A 27,039-nucleotide genomic window follows, 5' to 3' on the forward strand; every position below is an offset into this window, starting at 1 on the left:
TTTACTTTTTTATTGTTTATTTTGTTGTTGTTTACATTGTTTTCATTTAGTATTTTGTTATTATGTGCTTTAATTATCATCTCTAAATTTTCGCAACAACTGTAAGATAACTTCAAGGTATTTTTATTGAATATTTTGTGTAAGGGGTTGGTTGCGGGAAAGTGTTTTTCAATAAGATCTAGAAATTTCTTGCCAAGTTTTGTTTTTAACATTTGATTGTATGGGGCCGTATACCAAATTATAGTTCTTTTTCTTCTATTTATATATATATAGCTATACTCGAAACCGAAACTAAAACTTATGAAGAATTATTGATAAAGTTATTTATAAAAATTAATTATTGGAATGCCATTAGCTACCGAAACCGAACCCAAAACTTATGAAAGGTTTTCTTGGGAAAATTATTTATCATAAGAAGTGGAAGTCCATAACAATTAAACGATAGTCACTCGGATGTAAGCGTGTCACAGAAGATAAATAATACACACGCTACCCTATTAGTATATAGATTACAAGAAGTGAACTGTTTAGAAAAAATTGGACAATATAGTAATCGTTAGTAATTGAAACGCAGTACATTTGTTAATTTAAGTGGAACGGCTCATCAAGAACTTGTTTACGTTGGACTTTAAGACAATCAGATTGTAGTCTGCTGGAAAGCAGGAAAACGGAAGACAATTCCATAGGCGTGCAGTTCTAAGAAAGAAACTTTATTCATGGAATCTACGTTTAGGTTTAAACACAGATAAAGAGTGGGGGATTATTGATAGTGTTTTCAGTTAGACGAGTGTTTCTTGTGAAAGTTTGGCAAAGGGGACCACAGATTAAAGCTCAGTCGAGCACTTGCCATGAAAATAAGGATAAAGCAGAGACAAACTCGCAACATCTCTTCTCTGAGAAAAAGGTTGCAGGGAAGAGAAAAGGACATCTACGAGGCTACGAAGTCTATTTTGAACTCCATCAAGGCAGGACAAGTCGTTTCTAGCAGCTCCTGTCCAGATGTGGCAACAGTACTCCATCCTTGGACGTACCTGGCTCTTATATAGATAGAGAATTGCATCAGCAGTGAGATATCTACTGAATCGATAGAAGGATCTCACCATTTTCCCAGCGGCCTTGGCAATGGATTTGATGTACCTGTTCCATTTCAGATCAGGAGTAATGGTCAAGCCCAGAAGCTTGTCAAAACATGAGGCCTCCCCAAGACGAGAGCCATTCATTTCAATTGATGCCAGATGGGGATCAGAACGTTGATGATGTGAAGATAAAAGCTTGGTTTTAGATGCATTAAAAGTAACCAGCCACTCCTTTCCCCATTGTACCACTTGCTCAAGATCAAAGGAGAGAACTTGGTTGTTTATGGTCTTAGATGTGCTATCATATATTGTAGTGTCATCAGCATAAATGTCTACGAATGATGTAAGGGTGTGGTTTGAAAGATCATTAATGTAGATCAGGAAGAGAGTTGGGCCCAGGATGAACCCCTGAAGGACTTCAGCATTAACGCTGTGAGCTTCTGATTTTTGCCCCTCAACTACTACTCTTATGAACCTATCAGCGAGAAATTATTAAATAATTGAGAAGACATTTCCAGCTATACCATAGCTGGAGATCTTGTGAAGTAAACCTTTATACCATACTCTATCAAAGGCCTTCGATATGTCAAGGGCAATTGCTCTAAAAAAGTTGCCTCCGTCGAGAGATTCGCAAATCCTATAAGATATAACTGTAAGCACATCTGCTGTAGATCTAGCAGAACGAAAATCATATTGTGTGTCAATAAGAAGGTTACTCTTGCTGAGATCTTTGATTACTTTTCTAGTTAACACAGATTCCAGCAACTTACTCATGACACACAGGAGACTTATTTGCCTGTATTGAGAGGGAGATGAGCGACCACCTGAATTCTTAAATACAGGACATACTAATGAGATTTTCCAGGGTGTGGGAAGCAATTCTCCTTAAGACAACGTTTAAACAGTTTTGTAAGTATGGGCGCTAGTTCTGGTTGAAGATTTCTGAGTACTATAATTGGAATATCGTCAGGCCGGTTGTTTTACTAGAATCAGCGTTTTTGATTAGTTTGGCAACATCACGTACAGATATTTGTATATCACATAGCGTGTTTTCTGATACAGGAGGAAATATTGGGGGTTGGCGGCTTTGTGCACAAAGGGTAAAATTAACTGCAAAGTTCTTGGCAAAGAGTTTGGCTTTCTCTGATGATGGCGAGATTACCTCAGGTCCATTGATGATAGTTGGGATAGAGCACACGCTTCTGTTCAGGATCCTGTTTGCTATTTGCCCAAACTGGTGGAAACCAAGCCGCTGATCAGCTACTTTAGACTTGATGGACTGAGAATACAACTCTCTTGCGTTCCTTATTACTTTCTTACAATGGTTGCTGGCAGTCCTGAAAGTGGCTTTAGTCTCAATACATCTATTATGTTGGAAGCAATGGGAAAAGTGATTTCTGTGCGCAATGGCAGCAGCACATTCTGGAGAAAACCACGGCTGGCTGTTAGGTTTTTGCTGGAACTTTATCGACGGTATGAAAATGTATATACTTACAATTAACCATTCCGTCAGGTCTGATACTATAGAGGTCACATCCTTTTTAAACATGAAACACAGAGTCAGATCTGATATACGTGTACGGAAGCTATTCCAGTCAACCATAGAGTATCGATATACTTTACGATGGAAAGGTACGTCTGAGGACTTATTACATTTCATTTACATCTTAATTGATACAACTGAGTGGTCGGAAGATCACAGAGGAGACAGAACGGAAACTGAACATAGCTCAGGGCAAGTTGTGAGAAAAAGGTCTAGGAGACTCGCATATGGCCGTCAGTGTCGAGCACACGGGTGGATTCGTGAACAATCTGAGTGAGGTCATAAGCAATGGAGAAATCATGAGAGAACCTCCCCTCATCATCGGTCTTGTTTGAGTGGACTAACCATTTCACATTGTGAACATTCAAGTTTTCACAGACATGAATATTAGCTGAAGGATAAGCAGATAGGACGTGGTCAATTTTCTCAGATATGCTCTTAAACATAGTAACTCCGCTGTTGTGGGAGCGATAGCGAGTAAATATAAACGCAGTAATTTGAGCAAGTGCAAACCGGAAGCACATATAGGGTAAGTTAGGATCTTTTCTGGAGATGTCCCTACCACATGGAAAGCCATCTTTTATATAGGCACATATTTCATGCCCATGGCCATCTTGGGGGTCAGATTTGGAAGTTAAATTAGAGTATACTTTAATTCCGAACTCATCTAGGGAAATAGTCTGTCCAGTGCCAGTTTCGCTTAGAAATAATAGGTCTGGTTTAATCTCCTGTAATTGAATTTCAACCTCTGGAAGATTAGAACGTAAACCCTTGATGTCGGAGAAGGAGATATGGTAGTGGGGATCTACATTGGAAGTTGGAGATCCGGGTTTAATCGTGTATTTTTTCTTGAAACTTGTCATGATTGAGTTTTGGGATTTGTGGACTAGGTCGACAGGCTTGCAGGACAGAGAGGGAAACTTAGAGAGAAAAAAAAACGAAGAAATGTATTTTTCTTGTAGCACATCATAAGGTAAAGCCGTGACAATTACCCATTAATATGGCATCGAGAAGCCCCACCAGAAGCTACTGCATGGTCCAGAATCCATTCACCCAATGGCAATACAGCAGCCCCAGTACTTTGCGCCTGCTGACAGGGCAGCCTCATTAATGGTTAATTCAGGGTTCAGGTCCCTGACTATCAGGCGGGTAACGTCAGCCCAGATTAACTGTTTACCTCCAGCACCCTTACTAGTGACATGGCTACAAAGATAGACATAGAAACAGAACATTTCCGACATCTCTGGCGATAGTTCGCGCAAAATAGTGCCAACCTAGAATACAGCTTTTTCTTCTCCCTTTGTCAGAAAAATCACTCATTAAAAAATGAGGACTGAGGGACAAATAAAGAGAAGCGAGAGTAACGGGAGCTGCCGGTAACGCATCCACAATGCGCTCTCTATTAAAAAATTATTATGTATTGTACTTAATCAAAGTCCAATTTGCGTGTATAAGGGCAAGTATGGTGATAGATTTCCCTCTCACACACTAAAAATGAATACAATTGCCTAATCTATTTATGCAATCAACTTGGTAGACATAATAAACAACATTTATGGACGAGAAAATCTATTATTAAATAAAACAGTAAAAAAATAAAAATATAAATGAAATACTGAAATAAAATGTAGTTATAAACATTTGAATCTAAAAAGATAAAAATGAAAATTAATATAGCAACGAATTATCTCGAAAGAGTTCCATCTCCAAAATGCAAACCGTTGAAGGGAAATTAGCTTTAAACACATCAGCGTTCCAAAGACATTTTTTTAATTAACCGTTAAAAACGTGATCGTATTCTGAACTTCGGTTAGTGACGTTTTAAGAAATTGCGAGATAAAAGGAAAACGGGAGGGGGGGGGCTTCCGAAATTCGGCTAATGACGTTTTAAGGAATTACAAGATGAAAGGAAAGCGGGGGGGGGGGCTGTAAAGAGAAACATTGTTGAGTCTATTCTATCTTTAAGATTAACTTGGTAGCTATAATAAACAACATTTATAGACGAGAAAATCTATTATTAAATAAAACAGTAAAAAAATAAAAATATAAATTAAATACTGAAATAAAATGTAGTTATAAACATTTGAATCTAAAAAGATAAAAATGAAAATTAATATAGCAACGAGTTATCTCGAAAGAGTTCCATCTCTAAAATGCAAACTGTTGAAGGAAAATTAGTTTTAAAAATATCAGCGTCCCAAAGACATTTTTTTAAAAATTATCCGTTAAAAAAATGTGATCGTATTCTGAACTTCGGATAGTGACGTTTTAAGAAATTGCGTGATAAAAGAAAAGCGGAGAAAATATGTGTGTGTGTGTAGTCTCTACCAAATTACCCTGTCAATTGTTGGTATGTAGACTTGAAACTTGATATTTCGGGCATTTGGCCCGTGGAAAAAATTTGATTTGGTTTACAGCTAGTAAACATAGCTGTTAAAATATTAAAATCGAAATAAATTGGACTTGGCAAGCGTACGTCGACTTAAAGTGATCCTCTACGCATGTGCAAATATACATTTCTATGGGTTAATTTTTAAAGTTTTTATGCATGTATTTTTTTGCAGCTCAGATCGCATCGAATAAGATTGGAGATCTAAATGTTTTGATTTCGATTCTAACCGACGGCATTCAAATCATATTTACTTGTTTATTTTTGAAATCACCACTATATATTAGGCACAATATAATAATTAATAGACACTTGGCTCTATAATAATAAAAACGATATGTGCATAAATTAAAATATATTTAAGCATGTTTTACGACCGGGCAACGCTGGGCGGCGGGCTTATTAAAATACAAACACAATCAGTGACTGCCACATTGGAATAATTAATGCCGTCAACAGATATTGATATAGACAATAGCATAATCTAAAAGTAACAGATAAATTTACTGATAAAACGTTAAACGAAAATATATTAAGGGAATTTTTCTAATTTACTGTTTTGTAGAATTTGGAGAATTATAATTCACAGAATCGGAACTCTTAATAAGGGGGACTTTTTCCTTGATCACCGTTTTATTCCATACATCTGCACGTCTCTTGTTGACGGAGGTTTACTCATCAAGTGAGCAAAATACAGACTCGTTTCCCTTAGAGCTTCGCCATTTATGTTCAACAACTCTCGCCACTTCACGTCGCTTCTTGCGTCTTCTTTCTCTCCTGGTTTTCCCGTACTGGCAGTAAAGAAATCCCACCTTTTGCTTATTTGTGCCTTGAGGTGAGGTTATTTGTGGCATTACTACTGCATTTACCAAAAAGATGAAGTATTTGCCCTGTCCGCCAATCCAGTTTTCATCTAAGTAAAAATATATCTAGGAAATATGAAATTTACACGCGGTCCCCAAAATGTAAATCCCAGTCAGCGCCTAATATTCCGAAAATGGTCACCCATCTGAGTAAGCTCAACGTTGCTTAACTTCGGTGATCTAACAACATGGACATTTTTTGTTTTATTTAATTAAAAAAAAGTAGGTGTTCTGCTATTTTCAGATTATTTTGAAATTTACGCAAATATACTTTACGTGTCTGAGAGTGTTCTTAGATATGTTTTGTATTGGAATGTCTTTGATAGGTGTCCACAACTGATAATCGAAAAAATCCGATGAAAGGAGGAACAGGCGATTTTGACTAAAGTTAACGCTTTATACGGCCTAACATCACAAGTGCTTTTGAGAAGTTTTATTACCGCACAAATAGAAAGGCTTGCCATATAAACTCAATCTTTGATATGACAGGGAGCGTTCGAAATGAATGTTTCTGTTTAAAGCAAAACTAAACTGTGATACTTGACTTTTTCATTTTAATCTTTAATTTAATCCATTATATAAACTAATTTTATAAAATCCAAAGTAGGTTCTCTACAGTGCTATATAAACTACAATGTATTGTGGACTAAGTTACTTTAGGGAGGCCAGTAAAGTTCCCAAATAGAGTAGGCAGTCAATCGATTTAATTGAAAATGAGCGATTTCACTGATTTCGATGACAATAAAAATATAGGAGGGGGAACCATTCGATGATACTTATTCAATCATGGGCAACGTCAGGTCTCCCTGCTAGTATATATATATATATATATATATATATATATATATATATATATATATATATATATATATATATATATTTGAAGAATACAACATGTATAAATACATTTGAAGCCAAAACTGCAACGCGATTTTTTTTTTATAAAATAAACGGGTGTTTATTTTAAAGAAATATATTTCGGAGTAGGACTCCTCTATCAATCTTTAAAAAAAAAAGATTGATAAAGTAAGTAAGACACTCCGAAATATATTTCTTTAAGAATAAACACTCGTTTAATTTATAAAAAAAATCGCGTTGTAGTTTTGCCTTCAAATGTATTTATACATGTTTTATTCTTCAAATTTCACTCAACGCTTCTAACGGATATACACAAAAATAACTACCATAAATAATATATATATATAGTACATTTCCAACTATTTAATCTATAAACTAATTTCCAATGTAGCAATGCTTACCCAACGTGTTACAGGTTGTAAAGTTACTTATGAAAACGAGTATTTGCTCGATATAAAATCATTTATAATCTACTGACGTTAATTCGTTCTGCGAGAGAGAGAGAGAGAGAGAGAGAGAGAGAGAGAGAGAGAGAGAGAGAGAGAGAGAGGGCTATTGACGTCGTGCATTTAGTGCGTGTTGAAATCATTCTTCAGTTTTATTATCTAACTAGATCAGGTCGCTTAACAGGGAGAGGAAGGCTAGGTGCTTCTGAACCAAGATTATATATACAGATGCAGATGAAAATGTAGGCATAAATGCATTCGATGAGAGAGAGAGAGAGAGAGAGAGAGAGAGAGAGAGAGAGAGAGAGAGAGAGAGATTGGGGAAATCTGAGAGTTGAATAAAGAAGTGAGTTAGAGATACAATTTTGCAGAAAATAAAATCGGGAGAGGGAAATACTGGACGAAGGAGGAAAGAGTATAAAAGAGAGGAAACGAAAATTAGAGAGAGAGAGAGAGAGAGAGAGAGAGAGGGGCAGAAAGAGAAACGAAAAAAGAGAACGAGAAAGAGTGAGAGAGAGAGAGAAAGAGAAGGAAAAAAAAAGAAACGGAACTGGAAATGTGAAATGGAGTATCAAAGTGGAAGCGAGAAGAAAAAATGAGAGAGAAAGAGATTGACACACGCACGCACACACACACACATATATATATATATATAGAGAGAGAGAGAGAGAGAGAGACAGAGAGAGAGAGAGAGAAAGAGGCAGAGAAAGACAAAGCAATACAGAGAGAATTAGTATAAATTAAGCAAACATAATGAAAAGCGGAGAAAGATATAAGAAAAAATAAAGGAAAGCGATATATATATATATATATATATATATATATATATATATATATATATATATATATATAGAGAGAGAGAGAGAGAGAGAGAGAGAGAGAGAGGGAGAGAGAGAGAGAAAGCAAGAAGTTTATAAGAGGGAGGAAAGGGAGGATATAAGTAAATGCAAAAGAGCTCAACAGGATCCCTTTCATTGCCGAACAGCCAAGATGGCTGCCAGATGCAAAAAAAAAAAAAAAAAGAAAGGCTTCCAGCTTATTAATTCGAAATCGGTTAATTTATGCAAACCTTTTGCATCAAGCGACCCTGACGTCATCGACCGCACCTTTTGTTGATCGCTTTCATTTCGTTTCTATTTTATATCTAGTCGCAATTTACAGCAATGAAACAGAAAAGTCACTTTGATGATGAATTACTCCCCTTTCATTTCTTGTTCTTTTCTCTTGCTTTTTCTTGTTTTGTGATATTTTCCCATCTTTTTATTTTTACGTTATTTACTCGTTCCACAACCTTATCGTTTTGCTCTCTTATTTCTTGTCTTTTCCTCTTCGTCATTTAATATAACCTTTTATGGGGAGCTACGAGGGTTCGTTCTCACCCTTTTATTTTTGTTTTGGCTCGACTTTTTATTCTATTTCTTTTGAAACTTACAATAATAATAATAATAATAATAATAATAATAATAATAATAATAATAATAATAATAATAATAATAATTTAAAAATTAAAGCAAAATGATATATGTGACTGCTGAGAAAAGGAAAAGATGTAATATACTGAGACGTGGTAAGTCCTATAAATCTCGGGAGACTTGCTGTCAGTTAGATTCCAAGGAACACTACAGGTTGTTTTTAAAGAGAATTGTTTTATGATTACCTGTGTGAAACCTCCTAGTGAATAATACTACTACTACTACTACTACTACTACTACTACTACTAATAATAATAATAATACTAATTGTTCTCAAGGCAATCTTTGGTGATGACTTGTGTGACTACTCCTAGTGAGTAAATAATAAGAATAGGGCACTAGGGAGACTCATTAACACCCAAATGACAAGCGACTTTTGTGAGAAAGCACAGTCAATGATAAAGATTATCAAAAGAAGTGGAGAGTACTGGAAATCTGGGCAGACTTATGCTAATTTATTTAGAGGACATGAAAACTTTATTTAAGTACGATACTTAATATAATCAGCCATGGAAAGGCATTTTTTTTTTAATAAGAAAAAAATAAAATAATGTTAATAAGATATCAGTGACCCCCCCTGCCTTGTACGCTGCCATTTCCTTTCCGGATCCCTGCTCCGAACTTATGCTCTTGATCCATCATCTCATCAAAAGATGAGGGGCTCTTATGCCTTACACAACAATTTACCAGTCTGTACTATTGTCTATAAACTGATATCATCAAAAATTAGATAAGCTGTTTTTAAATTTCCTCTCTTGACAAAATTGCCAACCGAAATACAAACGGATTTTCCTTTGCGATAGAGGATAAAACTGAAGCAGCATACTTAATATGTACAATACGTGCGTACTAAACTAAACCACCTTTGCTACCTATATACAATCGCCTATACTGAATCCTCATCAGCTCAAAACTCTCTGTATCCCCAGACTCTTAATTTCTCAAATCTTATATCACCAAGACATCCTTCTTAATTGATACAAGAATCCTCCTGAGCAGTTCAACATCCAGTGATCATATATCTAATCCTCATGAAATTGCTTATATCACCCTGAATATTACCTTAAATTTTCATTCTATCCCTAAGCTAAGTAGAACACCTAATAATACTCTAGTCAACTACTTTTAAAATTAGATAAACCCAGTTTCAATATTAGAAGTGCTTCGTCCCTCACCTTGACTACGGACTTGTACAATAAGCCATGAAACTAGTACCTAAAATCCCTCTCAAAACTGCAAAATACTGCTGCTTGTATACTAAGTACCTCCTATAGATACTTTACCTCCAAGATGACTGCCTTGTCTGTTTTGCATGACAAACCTTATTATTTTTTACTTAAATTCTCTTTTTCCTGATCACTAACAAATCAAAACTGCTCTATTTCCTAAGTTGCCACTAAACCTAATCCGTCTCACGTAACTTAGAGGGGTCCTTGCTCTCCGCCCTTGACCCTAACAAACTCGTAAATCGATACCCATTAACACCTAAAATTTCCTAGGCATGCTCCTGATTATAACTCCTAACCCATAACCAAGCTTCTGCGTAAATACTTACTAGCCATAGTCCTATACATTGACTTAAAGTAATCTATAATGAACAGTAACCATTAATATCTCTTTGTTAAGAGATAGTATTGCAATAATTTTTACACAAACTAAACCGGTACTCATTGAAATAAAAACTTCCGGATATTAAGAGAAAGGCGAAGTCATTCTCCTTCGTTGTAGTCTAAAGGCAACTTACTCAAATTACTCAAATTGTCTAAAATTCCATGCATTCGTATACAATACTACTTATCCATCCATCTATACTTTAACTATACTTACAGAATATGCAATAACCTATATCTATCAGGTATAACTGTACTCCATATCAAATGTTCTCTTGTATCTATACTGAGCATATCTTATCTTTCAGTCTTACTAAATGTCCGGTTTGGGCACCAAATCAGAATTTCTAATAGCAAGTAGATCATACTCGTACACTTTATCCTAATCCTAAACCTACTAAACCATATCTAACCATACATTCCTAAACCTACTAAACCATATCTAACCATACATTGCTAAACTTACAAAACTATAGCTAACCATACATTAACTCGTCTCTCTCTATCCAATACTGTAGCAAATTTAGCTGCTTCCACTGCATGAATTTTTACCTATACCCTCTCCCAGTAAAAATGAAAATGGAAAGCATAATAATGCCCTTTTTTAACCACGCTTGAGGAGTGAAAATTTTCTGTAGAAGCTAACCTAAATGCCCGATTTTTCCAGGAGATATTAACCTAAATAACCAATAAATATTAACTACCCATGCGGGGCCGCAGAAATACCTGGATTAGGACTCAGGCGCGGGGCGAACCCCCTCGGAGCTGATGGACCCGTAGGTCTTCCTAGGTCATCCGTCTAGGAGAAGGAAAACTCTGAAACTAAACCTAGGGGAGGGAGGCCTCTTCAGTCCTGGACGACAACCTTCCTAGAGCTGGTGACTCAAACAAATCACCGGTTGGCAAACCTAAACTGCTTAAGGAGATAGACTCTGTCTATCGCCCGGCTTTCATACACCTTCTTTGCCTATTGGCCAGGCGTAGAGGTACTATCACAGGGACTCGTCTGAATCACCCAGTGGTTGACATTGTTTCCTGACTAGGGCAATGAACGCCACTTTTCCCCACTCCCGCCACATCCCATCCCCCTAAACTGGACACAGTGGGGTGCTTCAGTGCCATATATGTCGGTGCAGTTGGACTGGGCTGGCTTTGCCTAATGGATTGAGGGTACCGGATTGACAGTTCCTGGCTGCTGTTTCCGACTGATAGTACAGGAGCCCTAACTCTTTGGTAGCGCTTAGAGCGGCTGCTCCATCAACAGTTGTAAAATATTGGGATGTTTGTAGTGCCATGTCGCGCATGGAAAGGGACCCTGCACTCATCCCCGGTGGGCTTTCCTGAGGCCACAATCCTGTGGGTGAGGACAGCTGATGGTCTACTTGTATTGCATGTCTGGTATTCTGCACAACTACTTGTCCAGCACCCCTCACTCATCCACTCTAATTGAAACCTTTAAATAAAATAAAATGAAATGACAGCTCAAGCAAAAGTTACGTTTAAACCAGGACCAAACTCAAAGAAAACCAACCTGCCTCCTCCCTTGAGGCTTGCATTTACTAATATCCGCGGGCTTAGAACTAACTTAGATGATGTTGAGTCATTGCTCCTTGTAAACACCCCGGATATCTTAGCATTAAGTGAAACTAACCTCCACTCCTCCATTCCCTCTAACCACTTTAACATGCCTGGTTATCTCCCACACTACCGTAAGGACTCGGACAGACATATGCATGGACTTGGAGTCTATATTCGAAACACCCTCTCCCTAACTAGAGAAATAAAACTAGAATCAGAGGGCCAGGCCTTTATGTACTTCAGACTAAATATGCAACACAATATTAGCTACTTGTATTTTCTCTACCGCTCTCCCTCAAACCAAGACTGTACCCTAATAAACAAAGTCCCAGACAGCATAGATATAGCACTCTCCCTCGATACTAGCGCACAAATACATGTATTTGGTGACTTCAATGTCCACCACAGTAACTGGCTAGGATTCTCAAATCACACAGACGTAGCTGGTAGCGCAACACATAGCTTCTCTATATCTCATTCCCTATCTCTGTTGGTTACATTTCCAACACGTTTCCCAGACCAGCACGATCAACATGCCTCACTTCTAGATCTCTTTCTGACAACGGTTCCCAATGACTGTACAACAAATGCCCACAGCCCACTCGGGAATGCTGATCACGCTGTGATAACAGTAGAAATCAGCCTAAATTCTCGCCCTAAAACTGAAGACCCACTACTCAAAACAACGAGGTATTACAAAAAGGCTGATTGGGAAGCCATCAGGGAGCTCATCAGAGATGCCCCATGGCAAAATATCTTTACTCTTCCAGCGGAACAGTGTGCAAATGAGACAACTAAATAGTCCAAAACTGCTATTGAAGCACATGTTCCCGCACGGAAATACTATAGCAAGCCCCACTCTCCCCAATGGTTTACTTCTGCTTGTGCAGCTGCCATTTGTCAAAGGCAGCATGCGTTCTGCAGATTCAACCGACATAAGTCCAGCTCGAATAAACAGAAGTTTATAGAAGCTAGAAAAATTGTTAAGAGAGTGATAGAGACAGCTAAGACAGATTACTTTGAAACCACCAGAAAGCGCATCGAAGCACAGAAATTAGGAACCCGGGATTTTTGGAAAATCTACAACAGCGTAGTTAATAATGGACAGTCAATTATTCCCCCACTAACAAACAATCATGAGGTTGCTTGCACGGCAACTGACAAGGCTAATCTGCTTGCCAGTCGGTTTGCCTCAAACTCCACACTGAACTCGGTACACCACTCACTCCCTGATTTTCCTCTGCGAACAGACGCCACACTTGACGATTTGAAAATCACCCCTTCTCAAGTACATGCTATTATAAAAAACCTAGACACCTCAAAAGCATGTGGACCAGATCTCATCCCGGCTGTGCTATTAAAAAAATGCTCTGCCGAGGTTGCTCCAGTTCTCTCCAAACTTTACAATAAATGCCTTAACGAATCTTGCTTTCCCGACTGCTGGAAAACCGCCTCTGTGGTACCAGTCTTCAAGAATTCTGGTGAAAGAACTGACCAACTAAATTATCGCCCCATTAGCCTCCTCCCGCTTTTCGCCAAAATATTTGAGTCCTTAGTTAATCAAGCCCTAGTCCAGCACCTAACAGCTGCTAAACTCCTGACTGACAAACAATATGGATTCAGGCAAGCCCGTTCAACAACAGATATCTTAACTGTAGTTTCTGAACGTATATACCGTTCATTGGATAAAACAGGGGAGGGTAGAGCGGTAGCCCTTGATATATCTAAGGCTTTTGACAGGGTATGGCACGATGGTCTTCTAAGGAAAATTAGATCATATGGAATCACTGGAAGAATTCATAATGTAATTAAATCCTTCTTAAGTAATAGAAAAATCAAAGTTGTCCTCGACGGACGTACATCCAAACAATGTGATATAAATGCGGGAGTACCTCAGGGGTCTATCCTTGGACCCCTATTATTCCTGATATTCATAAACGACCTCCCTGATAATATTGTTTCGGAGATGGGTATATTTGCCGATGACACCACGCTCTATAACAGATATGAGGGGAAAACAAATGAACACATATCCAAGGAAATGGCAGAAACACTAGAGGATGACCTCCAATCCGTAGTGGAATGGGGACAAAAATGGTTGGTCACATTCAATGCTGCTAAGACTAAGCTTGTTTCCTTCAATAACTACAAGAAACCTTCTCTACCACCAATAGCAATGGCCAAGAACACATTGCCTGAAAGTACTTCTTTTAAACTCCTCGGCCTAACGTTTACAGGAAATATGAACTGGAATAGATACATTGAGAGCATTGCCAAGGCTGCTGCAAGGAAGGTTGGCTCCCCCCACCGTGCTAGAAAACTACTTACGCCTGACAGTATCCTATACCTCTATAAGGCAACCATTCGCCCATGTATGGAGTACTGTTGTCACATCTGGGCTGGTGCATCTGCTGCTTTTCTCTCGCTCCTGGACAGGGTTCACAAAAGAGTCGCCAACCTGATAGGTCCTGAACTGTCATCTAGGCTTCAACCTCTGTCCCATCGACGAGATGTTGCATCCCTCTGCCTGTTCTACAAATACTTTAATGGTGAATGCTCTGACGAACTGCAAACACTTGTACCTCCCCGACGTAACTACCCCCGACAAACCCGACAAGCTACTAAGTCTCATCCCTTTACAGTAGAGATCCCTAGGTGCAAGAAAGCCTTTTACTCCAATAGTTTCTTCCCCAGAACTGCGGGTCTTTGGAACTCCCTTCCGGGATTCTGCTTTCCCAATTGCAATGATATGCAGAAGTTCAAGTGTAATGTTAACAAACATCTTTCTACTCTTCTCCCTTCATAATGACCCCGCTAATTAAGTCCCTAATAGTAGCCCCCTGCTTCAAAGTGGCAATGTGCCTTGTTTGGGGTGAAAATTGAATAATAATAAAAAAAAAAGACTTGCTGTCACTCAGATTCCAGGTAACATCACCGGTTATTTTCAGTGAGTAATTTTGATTATAACCTGTGTGAAAATTCCAAGAATGGAACAATCCCACAAACCTTCAAGAAAAAAAAAAGAATGGGAGAAATTGGAATCAGGGGAAAGGCTGAGAAGATACAAAGGAAAGCAATAATGAAAACGGCTCAGATTTAAAGAAAAAAACCTGAATTTAGAGACTAATCCATATGAGCTACATGAGTTAACTGGTCATATAAAAACTGCAACAGAATTGTAACAGAGAAATAGAGGAACACCATATGAAGCAAAAGAAAACTGAGACCAGAAAATTGTAAGTTAACTATTCTACACCAGAAAAAAAAAATAGTTTCGGCATCGACTAACACCACACAAAACAACCGAAAAGGGCTGAAAGACCGAGGAGAGAAAACACTAACCAGCCCCCAACAAAATGAGTGCGAAATAGGTTGGAACTTTGGTAAGACTTATTGTCACCCAATGATAGACAATAGACAGTGTCAGTTAGAAGTCAACGGAAAAGGGCTGTTGCGATTATGTACATCCATTTGCAAAGGATATCGAAAGAGGTGAAGAGTATTAGAAATTTGCGGAGACTTGTTGTCACCCAGACTTTATGGAACACCACATGTTGTTTTTAGTGAGTAATTCTGATGATGATCTGTGTGAGAACTGTTTGTGAGTCCAAATAATAATAATAATAATAATAATAATAACAATAATAATAATAATAATAATAATAATAATAATAAAAAGTTAAATGTTACTTCGAATTTATCTCAGAAAGCAGTCTTTGTTTCGATATAAACGTATAATTCTGTTTGTCAATTCAAATTTAATGAAAATCCTCCAAAAATGAATGCAAAAATAACCAGAGAGGCGACTGGCGGAATTTGTTACTTGGCTGAAAGAGGAACTCTTTTTTTTATTCTTTTTTGGCAAAGACAGGCAGAATGATTTGCGTATGTATATACATATATACATGCGCATATGTTTGTACTAGAAAGGACTGCTACCCCCTCCTTACACTTACCCTCTACTGACGAACGACCTGGCATTTAACTCAAGACAGGAGCCCAGAGAGGGTTAGGGATTAGCACACTCGTGACAGAAAACTCTTTTAAAGAAACCAACGAATTGTGAGAGTACATCTTTTTTTAAAAAACAAAAAAAAAGTTAAATATTACTCCGAATTTATCTCAGAAAGCAGTCTTTGTTTCGATATAAACGTATAATTCTGTTTGTCAATTCAAATTTAATGAAAATCCTCTAAAAATGAATGCAAAAATAACCAGACGTGCGACAGGCGAATTATCTAGTTAAATGTTAGTTCGAATTTATAACAGAAACCAGTCTTTTTACCGATATTGACGTAGAAATTTGCCCTGTTTTTGAAATAGGGAATTAAATACTACCACAGCGGCGGGGAAAATTGCCGCCATCCTCTTTTCCCATAGAACATTTCCAGCGGCTAAGCAGTATGGTGTAAGGTAGACCTATCTTCAAACGCCCTCTTTCAGAGCATGACTTTCGACTTTTACTAAGTAGAATACTTATTTATTTATTTATTTAAAAAAAAACAACTTTATGTCCCATATGTATGTGTGATAGTGCACGAAACCTCTTGTATACATGGGAGCTTTACACTATCCCTGCATCAGAACCACAGGTAAAACAATTCTGGGCTCGATGTTGCCACAAACACCAAAATATGAAAAATGTCAATTACAAATAATCCAAACCATGGGACCCAGAGGAAAGATCTGGGTGTCATGACCGGCAGGTGCTCCTTCGGTAGCCAGCATGGGAGATCCGGTCGTCATCCTGCGAATGTTGGCCAACTTTCTAGTTTCGGAAACTCAAATAACATGGACGCTGAACAGGTTAGTATAACCTCTAATTTCAGGGAACAAAATGATACTGACAAACACAGCACATCCATGATAACCATCAAAAGGAAAAAACAAAAAAAAAAACGAAGAACGAAATGGACAACAAAAGAGAATAGACTCGTAATGGAATGATATTATAGAAGTCATCTTAAATATAGATATGGAGGTTATCGGAAACGAATGAAAGAACTATGGGACCTATCCAGTGACTACCATACGACAGAACAAAGAATTGCGGGCCAAGCAAGATTGATACTCAAGAAAGGTTGGCTCTCTAAACTAGAACTAACAGAAATTCAGCGAAAAATAAATGATGAAACTGAACAAGAAGCATCACCCAACGGAACCGCACGTAGAGCAACCCCACAAGTTGAAGCCCCACAAGTAAAAACACGAAAGGCCGAGGACCAACAAAGAACGAAGTCTACAAACGTGGAAACCGAGAACAATGAAACAGAACTAACAGAGAATGAAGCAAATGAAATAAATAAAATAATACAGCTGATGAACAAGGGAAAAACAAAGCTCTCATCGTTAAGGAACCAAGAGCAGAAGAAATTAAAAACAAAAACAGAGAAGGTTAACAAGCTCCTCCCACATATCCCAACAAATACAATCACAGACTTAAACAACCTAATTTACGCAGAAAAACAACCGAGGACAAGCGGACCGACAAAACTTGGATGGGAAATAAGACTAGAAACCTAAATACAAAACCATAAAAAAGAAACCAAAATGATCATAGGGAAGAAAGCAATGTGGAGAAAACGGAATATTGGAAATGTAACTGACAGGGAGAGGCTAAACAAGAAACATGAAGAACTAGACCAAAAAATAAAAGCAAAAGAAGCGAGATTGAGGCGATATAGATAAAAATCTGAACAGTACAAACAAAACAGAACATTCGAAACTAATGGAAGCCAATTCTACCAAAATGTGAACGGAGGAAAAACAAAAACAGAACAATCAAATCCGACAGGAAAAAACTCTACTGGAGTCACAATAGAAATGCCGAATGGCTGAAAGACATGAAAGAAGAGTTACAACAAATAGAAGAAGGAACAGTGAATTAAATCAACAAGAAACCCTAAAGGAAACCATAGGAAAAATGGAAACTGGAGAGCACCAGGGCACGACGGGATACATGCATACTGGCTCTAAAAAATTCACAACCTTACACGAAAAGCTAGCCCAAAACCTGAGATGATGTATACAGGAAGCAAGCGTACCAGACTGGATGACAAAAGGTAGAACCACACTGTTACAGAAGGACACGAAAAAAAGAACCGCCCCTAGCAACTATAGGCCAATCACGTGCTTACCAACTATGGGGAAGATACTGACAGCACAACTGAGGGAACAAATCTACCACTCCCTGAATAACCGTGGACTCATCCCCGAGGAGCAGAAAGGATGCTAAAAAGGAAAAAGAGGAACACATGACCTGTTATATATAGATCAAAAGATCCTAAAGGAGGTAAAAAGGAGGAGAAAGAATTTAGCCATGCCATGGATCGACTACAGAAAAGCGTACGACAGGATCCCCTTAGCATGGATAATAGAATGCCTAAAAATGTATAAAATACCAAGCGGGATCACGAACGTAATAGAAAATGCAATGAAAACATGGAGACTGGAATTGACAGCTGATGGACAACACATAGCAGAAATCAACATACAAAGAGGCATCTTCCAAGGAGACTCACTATCACCATTACTGTTCATCATAGCCCCCTTGAACAATATACTGAGAAAGTGTCAAGCCGGATACAAGTTCTCTAACACAGAGGAAAAAATGAACCACCTGATGTACATGGACGATATGAAACTTTTCACTAGTACTGAAAAGGAGCTAGAGACACTAATTAACACTACCAGGATATTCAAATACAAGCGCGAAGAGAATGGTGATAGGCTGCTACGATAATGCAAATTTATTTGCAAATGCTATCAAAGGAGGTGGTGAATGCTGGACGTCTGGGAAGACTTGTTGTCACTCAGCTTTCAGGGAACACCACAGGTTTTCAATCAGATCATTTATGACATGTGAGAAAGATCCATGTGAGCCAATAATAATAATAATAATAATAATAATAATAATAATAATAATAATGATGATGATGATGATAACAATGATATTGATGATGATGATGATGATGATGATAATAATAATAATAATAATATAATAATATACAACAGATTATAATAATGAAAACGATTGAAATATTAAGTAAATAATGCATAGACTAATACACATAAGCTACAAAAAATAACTGTCCATATAGAAAATGAAACAGGAGTAAAACTAAAAGATTAAAAAAAAACAAGGGGTCAAGAAAACAGACCTTAGACTAGTAAGTTAAATTCCTCTTCTCCCCTCAAAAGAAATGTAGTGTCGGTATCAACTGGCACGGCACGAAATAATACTGAACGATCAAAGAGGATGGAAAGACCGAGAAGAGAAAGCACTAACCAGACCTCTACTGGATAATTGCGAAGTGGACGGGGACCTCTGAGAGGCTTATTCAAATTCCAGCGAATGCCAAGGATCGTTGCCAACGAGTAATCAATAATAAACGGCTGTTGCAATGGCGCAGATTAATTTGCAAAGGTTATTGAAAGAGATAGACTTGTTATAACTCAGATACCAGAGAACACCACATATTATTGAGTGAAAAATGTTGGATAATGATCTGTGTCAGAACTCCTAGGTAGTACTAGTAATATTAACAACAACTTAGAAAATCTAACGGTCTCAGGACAAGTAATATTTCTCGAACACAACAGTATTTATGTTTCTTTACAAAAATAAAAATACACCAACACTTAACCGTATTTTTAGATTCCCTGTTCTTAATTTGATAAAAAAAAAAATCCATCACATAATTTTAATTCTAAAAAATTGTCTATAATTTTAGGCTTAAACTTGAGAAATCTTAAAAGCAAATTGAAACTTAGGAAATCTGGTTTAATTGATGTCAAATATCTATAAATTACGATGGAAAAATGCGACCATGAAAAATAATATGGTTAGGCTTAAGCATGGAAAAGTAAAGGACAAGATATTCTAGTAAAATATATAATCTTCTCTTCTTCTCTTCTCTTCTCTTCTCTATATAAATAAAATGAACTAATTTTTCCCGTCTGATTTTGACATTAATAGGATTAAAAATCAAGATATTTCATGCAAATATAATATGCACAAACGGCAGAACAATATCTGAGGTGTGTTATAGGCTTATTATTTCTCAAATTCCTCGATAATCTTAGATTTCTATACTTTTTCTGCTGAAAAGTCACGGCCAAAATCGGTTAAGATCAATCGAAGTGGTACAATATTTTCTCTCTAATAAATTCCTCCTCCCCCTGCCACCACTTAACACCGTTTGGGGATCGTTCACAAGGAACAGTTGAGAAGAGAACACCGGTTTGGCTTCGTAGTTCTTTCATGTGAAGTTATTTAAAATCACTAAACTAAGCTGCAGTGCTCTGTGGCGTAGTGGTTAGCGTGCTGGACAATTCACATTATATTTTCACGTTCGCGCCGACCTACCGTAGTCGTTTTTTTTTTTTTTTTTTCCTAAACAACTGGAATGGACTTTTCTTGGTGGCCGAACTGTTAACGTTACAGATGTTTTTTTTTTGTTTTTTTTTCACACTTTATTTTCCTATTTTTACTCATGACTCCGGGTTTGATCCTTCCTACTTACCTACCATAACATTTTTTAAAACTCCCCCCCCGTCCCGGAAACAAACACTCGGGCAACGCCGGGTACCCCCGCTAGTAAATTTATAACTTAAAATATTGCAGCATTAAGAATTGATTATATAATGTTATGAATTGAATTAAAAAAATTCTTAATGCTGCAATATTTTAAGTTATAAATTTATTATATTTTTTTACTAGAATATCTTGTCCCTTTTCTTTTCTAGTTTTAACAACTCGTCCTTTACTTTTCCATGTTTAAGCTTAACCATATTACTTTTCATGCTCGCATTTTTCTGTTGTAATCCATGATTTTTCCAGGCGTCCAGTAAATTTACTTGTTCTGTGTGTAATTTCAGTCTTATTTTTTGTCCCCCATAAACATAACATACACATATGTAGTAACAATGTACGGCACTCATCTGCTTTCAATAAAATCCCCCAATGATCTCTCTTTCATTCTCTCTGTTTCACGAGTTACTTTTCTTTTCACAGGAGCGGTGAATTAGTAGCAACAGTAATCGCTGAAGCGCCACGGTTGCTATGGAAACCGGTCATAAAAAATTTCGCTCACTTTCTTACGTTTTTTTTTTTTTACGATTTTGAACACCAGTAATCTCACCATAACTTTTGTTTTACTGAACGAAAATTATTATTTTTTTCACAATATAGCTGAGAAGGTGATCTATAAACTGTAATAATTGTTATAAATTTGGTCGAAAAAGAGTGAGCGGTGAAGCAGTTCTCAATGACTAAAACTGCCACTTAACCACTGAAACTGGAATTAGGTTAATTTCTATGGATAAAATTTCACAAATTTGCATAAAACTTGATCAAATTAAACATACGACAGCTTACGCCTAGCAAATCTGTTCTCAAATTAGTTTAGAAATGAATCCTATGTCACTCTGTCCTTTATATCAGCAACCAAATACCATCGTGTTCATGTTCGTACACGTTTAAGGTTAAGCTGTGCTCGCAAAATTTTGTGCTCGCAATATATATATATATATATATATATATATATATATATATATATATATATATATATATATGTATGCATATATATATCATGACCGGATTATTGTAAAGAACTAACAAATCGTGATTTGCCTTTTAAATCACGGTATAAACCATCCCACCAGTGACATACTTCGTTTCTGTCTATCACTAGCCACTCAAGCAAACATGCATATCCCGTTTCCGTGATATTTCATACAACGACGTACTAACTTATTTTTGAATCTCAACGAACTCAATCACATGCTAAAGATTATATTCGGATACCTTCACAGCAGGAATTAATCTGAACGGTGTCCTATAAGCTAGCAATTCTACGCTTGATTAACTTACCGTTAAATTGCTCTTTTCTACCTACGTTGCTACGTTGCTCCTACATGATATAAAACTAAACTATACGTGAATTCGTACTAGACGCAGATCTTCGTTTTAAAAAATGAGCTTTTCTTTCTATATAACAGTTCGCACGATAATCGCATCAAAGGATATGTCTTTTTATTTAACTTTTTTTTTTGAAAAATTATAACTGTTTTTTAGAATCGCATAAATATTTTCGAGTTTTATTTTTCAACTTTAAATTTGCAAATATTATGTTGGTGCAAAAATAATGTCGTTTTGTTGGCATTCAGCTATACATAAAAACGACATTATTTTTGCACCAACCGAATATCTAGAAGAATTTTATAAATGGTAAAAAGAATAAAAAAATTAAATTAATTTACAGAAAAAAAAGGTTTTGCACCACTTTTATTGTTTTTTTTACACTACTTATCAAGGCCCGGAAGCCACTCGGGGATAAGGGCTATTGCGTGTACAGTAATCAATGGGATAGTATCGTAGTAATCGTTAGTATTGGAGATTTGATAAAGGGTCTTACTTAAAGGGATGGTTCATAAGGAATTTGTTTATGTTGGACTTGAAGATATCCAAGTTGTAGTCAGGTGGGAAACAGACAAACGGAACAAAGTTCCACAGGCGTGCACTTCTAAGAAAGACATTTTGTTTCATGGAATCTACGTTTTGATTTAGGCACAGATAAAGAGTGGGAAAAATTATTGACAGTGGTTTCAGCTAGACGCGTTTTTATCGTGAAAGATTGGCGGGGAGGGGACAGAGATTGGAGCTCAGACGAGCATTGCCATGGATATAACGATAAAACAAAGACAGGCTCGCAACGTTTTTTCTGTGGGAGAGAAGTTGCAGAGAAGAGAAAAGAGCATCCCCACTAAGCCACGAAATCTATTTTGTACTCTGTTAAAGCAGGATAGGCTGTTTTTAGCAGCCCCTGCCCAGATATATATATATATATATATATATATATATATATATATATATATATAACCCGAGCATGCGAGGCGAAGACTTTTTTACCCACTGAGCAATAACGCCACACACACAAGAAAGCCTACTGACAGAGATCAGGCAAACCACGGCGAAATCCGACAGTGGATTGAACCTTCCTCGTACTGAATAAGGGAGTGGTCTTAGCAACCAGCAATCATCCAAACCGACGTCTTACAAGTAGGAATTTTATACTCGTAAGAACGATGCCACCACTCAAGAGGCTTTGGTTTCAAATCCCGAGTTCGGATGTGTCTAACTGATGAGCATAAAATGAGGGCGAAACTCGAGTCTTAGTCTTCCAGTTTGTTTGCTGTCATAGCTCTTGCTGGCTGCTCTTAGGTTAGCGTGTCGTGATGGCATCATCCTTATAGGTATATATGTCTGCTTGTGTTATAGCTGATTGCGATGACCACGTCCCTTGTTCGGTACGAAGTAGGTTCAATCCACTGTCAAATTTCGCTTTGCTTTGCTTTATTTGTGTTAGTTAGTAGCTTTGTTGTGTGTGTGGCGCGTTTGCTCAGTTGTTAGAGTGCTCCCCCTCGCATACAAGAGATTCGGGTTTCAAATCCCGAGTTCGGGTGTGCCTAACTGATGAGCCCAAAATGAGGGTGAAACTCGGGTCTTTGTTGGCTTTCATGGCTCTTGTGAGCTGTCAGACATTGTCTGGTTGTGGAAATAATTGTATATATGTATACATACATATCTGTGTGTGTGGGTGTATATATATGTATGTGTACCTCTACTAATATATAAATAAAAGGGAACTTGTCTGTGTGTGAATTCGTTTCCTATGGACTCGAAAACAACTGGACCGATTTTTATGAAATTACACACGAAGATCCTTTATGTGCTTTGCAGATAGGTTTTATTCCCAACTTGAACAGGCAATAAATCGATTCGATTAAAAATGGTCCACTTCACCGATTTCGATGATAATAAAAATATGGGAGTATGAAATATTCATTTATCATCCTTTAATTCCGGGTAACGTCGGGTTTTCCTGGTAGTGTATATATATATATATATATATATATATATATATATATATATATATATATATATATACACTTGCCACCGGTATTTTACTCAGGCGAGGTACGGTTGGAGATTACGCAACTCTTGCCACAAACATTTTTATGCGCAGGTACCCTTACGGTGAGTATCAATAGTCTGTCAAGACTAAATGAGCCTTTAATCTTAACCTTAAAGCTGGAGTGCTAAATGTTCTCGCTTCGATTCTGGCGAATGCTAATCAAGAAATTTTTAACTTTTGAAATCATTATTATATATTGCATAATAATCACTAAAGAGTTGGCTCTATAATAATAAATAAAAAATCTGGATGAATTAAATATTTGTACGTATTTCACGAATGGGCAACGCAAGGCGGCCTGCTAATATATATACAAGTTAGAAAAGCATTTAATCCAAGGCATAAAAATTGTTAAACAAAATGTTTTTACTATAGGCTTTAAAAATAAAGGTACAAGATTCAATTTGAAATTTATTTATCTTCAAAGTGCACTTTTATAAATTTTACAAAGTAAGGTATAAAAATTTAATTTAAATTGAATCAAAAAGTTACCTTGGATTTATTTTATGTATGTATATATATATATATATATATATATATATATATATATATATATATATATACCACCTTTTTGACAATTGTATGAGTTCCAAAACTCAGCGACTATTGGTCAGAATTTCACAAATGAAGTCTCGTTGGAAAGATAATGACCTTAATTGTGATATTTGACGTTAAAGTCGCACATTAAGGGATCATCCATCGTTCAGAGCCTATTTTTGGCACTATTTTTACAGCCATAAAATGCTTCAATCATGTTCATTTGTTTTCCGAGTTTTGCATATGAATTACAAAATATCTGATATTTCCTCAAAACCTCTGGACTTGATGGAGGGAGACTAAAACTTGCTGCTATAGTTTCAAATGATCTGCAATAACAGCAAGAGGATATTTGATTTCAAATATTTCTCAACTGTTTCATCTTCCCTCTTTGGTTTTCATACACAAAGTAAATTTCACAGTGTATAAAGATTATTTGATACTAGAGATATTTATAATCGTACCCTATTTCCAAAAAAGGAGAAATATAACAATATAATACAGGTAGAGAATTGCACCGGAATTAGATCCCTTCTGGGCCTGTAGAATGATCCAACTATTTTAGTCTTTCAAGTTTTTGAGTAGAAGGTCGATCTCCAAACAGCAGGACGTTGGAGCAAAATACTATCTATCTAACTAACCATATTTATATTTGATTAAAAAATAGGATATTTCATCGATTTGGATGAGAATGAAATATTGGAGTGTGGAACATTTGTTGGTCCTCATTGAATCTCAGATAACGTCATGCCTGTATAATGAATAGATTATATATATATATATATATATATATATATATATATATATACTCCTATAAATTCGTTTTTCTTTTGTGTGTTAAAAATCCATTTTTCTACTTATTTAAAAAGTAATAATAATTTATAATAATAATAAATACAATTTCGTTATAAATGGGTTGTGAAATTGCATTCATCTGCAAAAGATCGCGCTAATTTGCATATTCTTTTTAACATTCATTTTAATTAATTCTCTATTTGTTGCTTCGGTTTTCTAATGGGATAATCATCTTTTGTTAACTATTACGTGTCATTATATTCATGCAGATATTCTACATGATTTATACTTGCATAATATTTGCGTAAAATATTTAGAGTAAACACAAAATTGTTTCCATATATATTTATGTATACGTATATATTTTTATTTAACAAATTTTGCCTACCAAACTCCTCCTAGAGTTTTTGGACTACAGACATGAAACTTCATATATACGGTATTTGAATCCATGCAAACTTTATATTTGGGGTTTAGCCGGGAAAAATCGATGCAAAAGTGTGAAAATAAAAAAAATGAAATTTGTCAGGTGAAGGTCGAACGCCGGCATTACGAATCCATAATATAGTAGCTATTGGTTCATGTTTTAATTTTTAGCCTTGCAGTAAACATGTTTTCTTAGCCCAGTCATTGACGGCAGAGGCAAAATAAATCGGGAGCTGAACGTTTTGGTTCCGATTCTCGGTGATGGCGCATGAGTCTTTTTGTTACGCTTTTTTAAAAAAAATCATTACTATATATTGCATCCAGTCTATCTATTTATATATATATATATATATATATATATATATATATATATATATATATATATATATATATATATAAGTAAAACTGTCTGTCTGTCTTTTCTCTATGGTAGTTAAGGAAAGGCATTACTTTACTCACATATTCACACGTTTTAATATATACATATGCACATAAGTTTGTGAACAGGACGTATAGCCCGAGCAATGCTAGCATATATATATATATATATATATATATATATATATATATATATATATATATATATATATATATATATATAATATCATATGCGACCGGGCGAATGGAGAATATCATTGCTAGTATTTGTAAATAACTGGTTTCTTCAATTCTCGTTATTAGAGCATTTCATGTGGTTACGTGGAAGAGAAAAAGCAGACGATATTTACTGACAAATAAGATGCTGGAATTTCGAACTGACGTATCTGTCAGCAGAAATGAAGACACGGATATGTTAAATGTGCGGGCGTTATCTCTTATCAGAAAAGCCGGATGCGTTAGCCATTAGAGATCCCGCACAAAGTGGTAAACGCAGGCGTGCCTACGGCTATTTACTGTAGCATAGAAACCACAAGATGAGGTGTGTCTTGGCCTCTAGAAGGATGGATGTGAAGAGGTATACCACAATAGATAGGCCTGTCATTCTGCAGAATGTTCAGCTGAATCGCATCTAACTGAACGTTTATGTGTTATATTTGCTTGAAACATTGGTAGTCATTTTATGGTTGAAAGACATGCCTCAGATGACCACGACGATGGATCATTGTAGATCGGTTTATTAGATGTGGGTAGCTTATCATGTAGCAACATCTATCTATCTATCTATCTATCTATCTATCTATCTATCTATCTATCTATCTCTATCTATCTATCTATCTATCTCTATTTATCTCTCTCTCATATATATATACATATATATATATACACTTATATATATATATATATATATATATATATATATATATATATATATATATATATAAGCAACCCCTAGAAGAACGAAAAAAAAATTAATCAAACAATCTTTTTAAATCAAAATAGCAGCGAGTGCCCGGTTGACCGTAAAAAAAATAAATAAATAATATAAAAAAATTAGCCGTGGTAATCAGGATCGAACCTGAAACGGGAA

Source organism: Euprymna scolopes, chromosome 19 (assembly GCF_053919585.1).
Source record: "Euprymna scolopes isolate OS-2025 chromosome 19, ASM5391958v1, whole genome shotgun sequence".
NCBI classification, from domain to species: Eukaryota; Metazoa; Mollusca; class Cephalopoda; order Sepiida; family Sepiolidae; genus Euprymna; species Euprymna scolopes.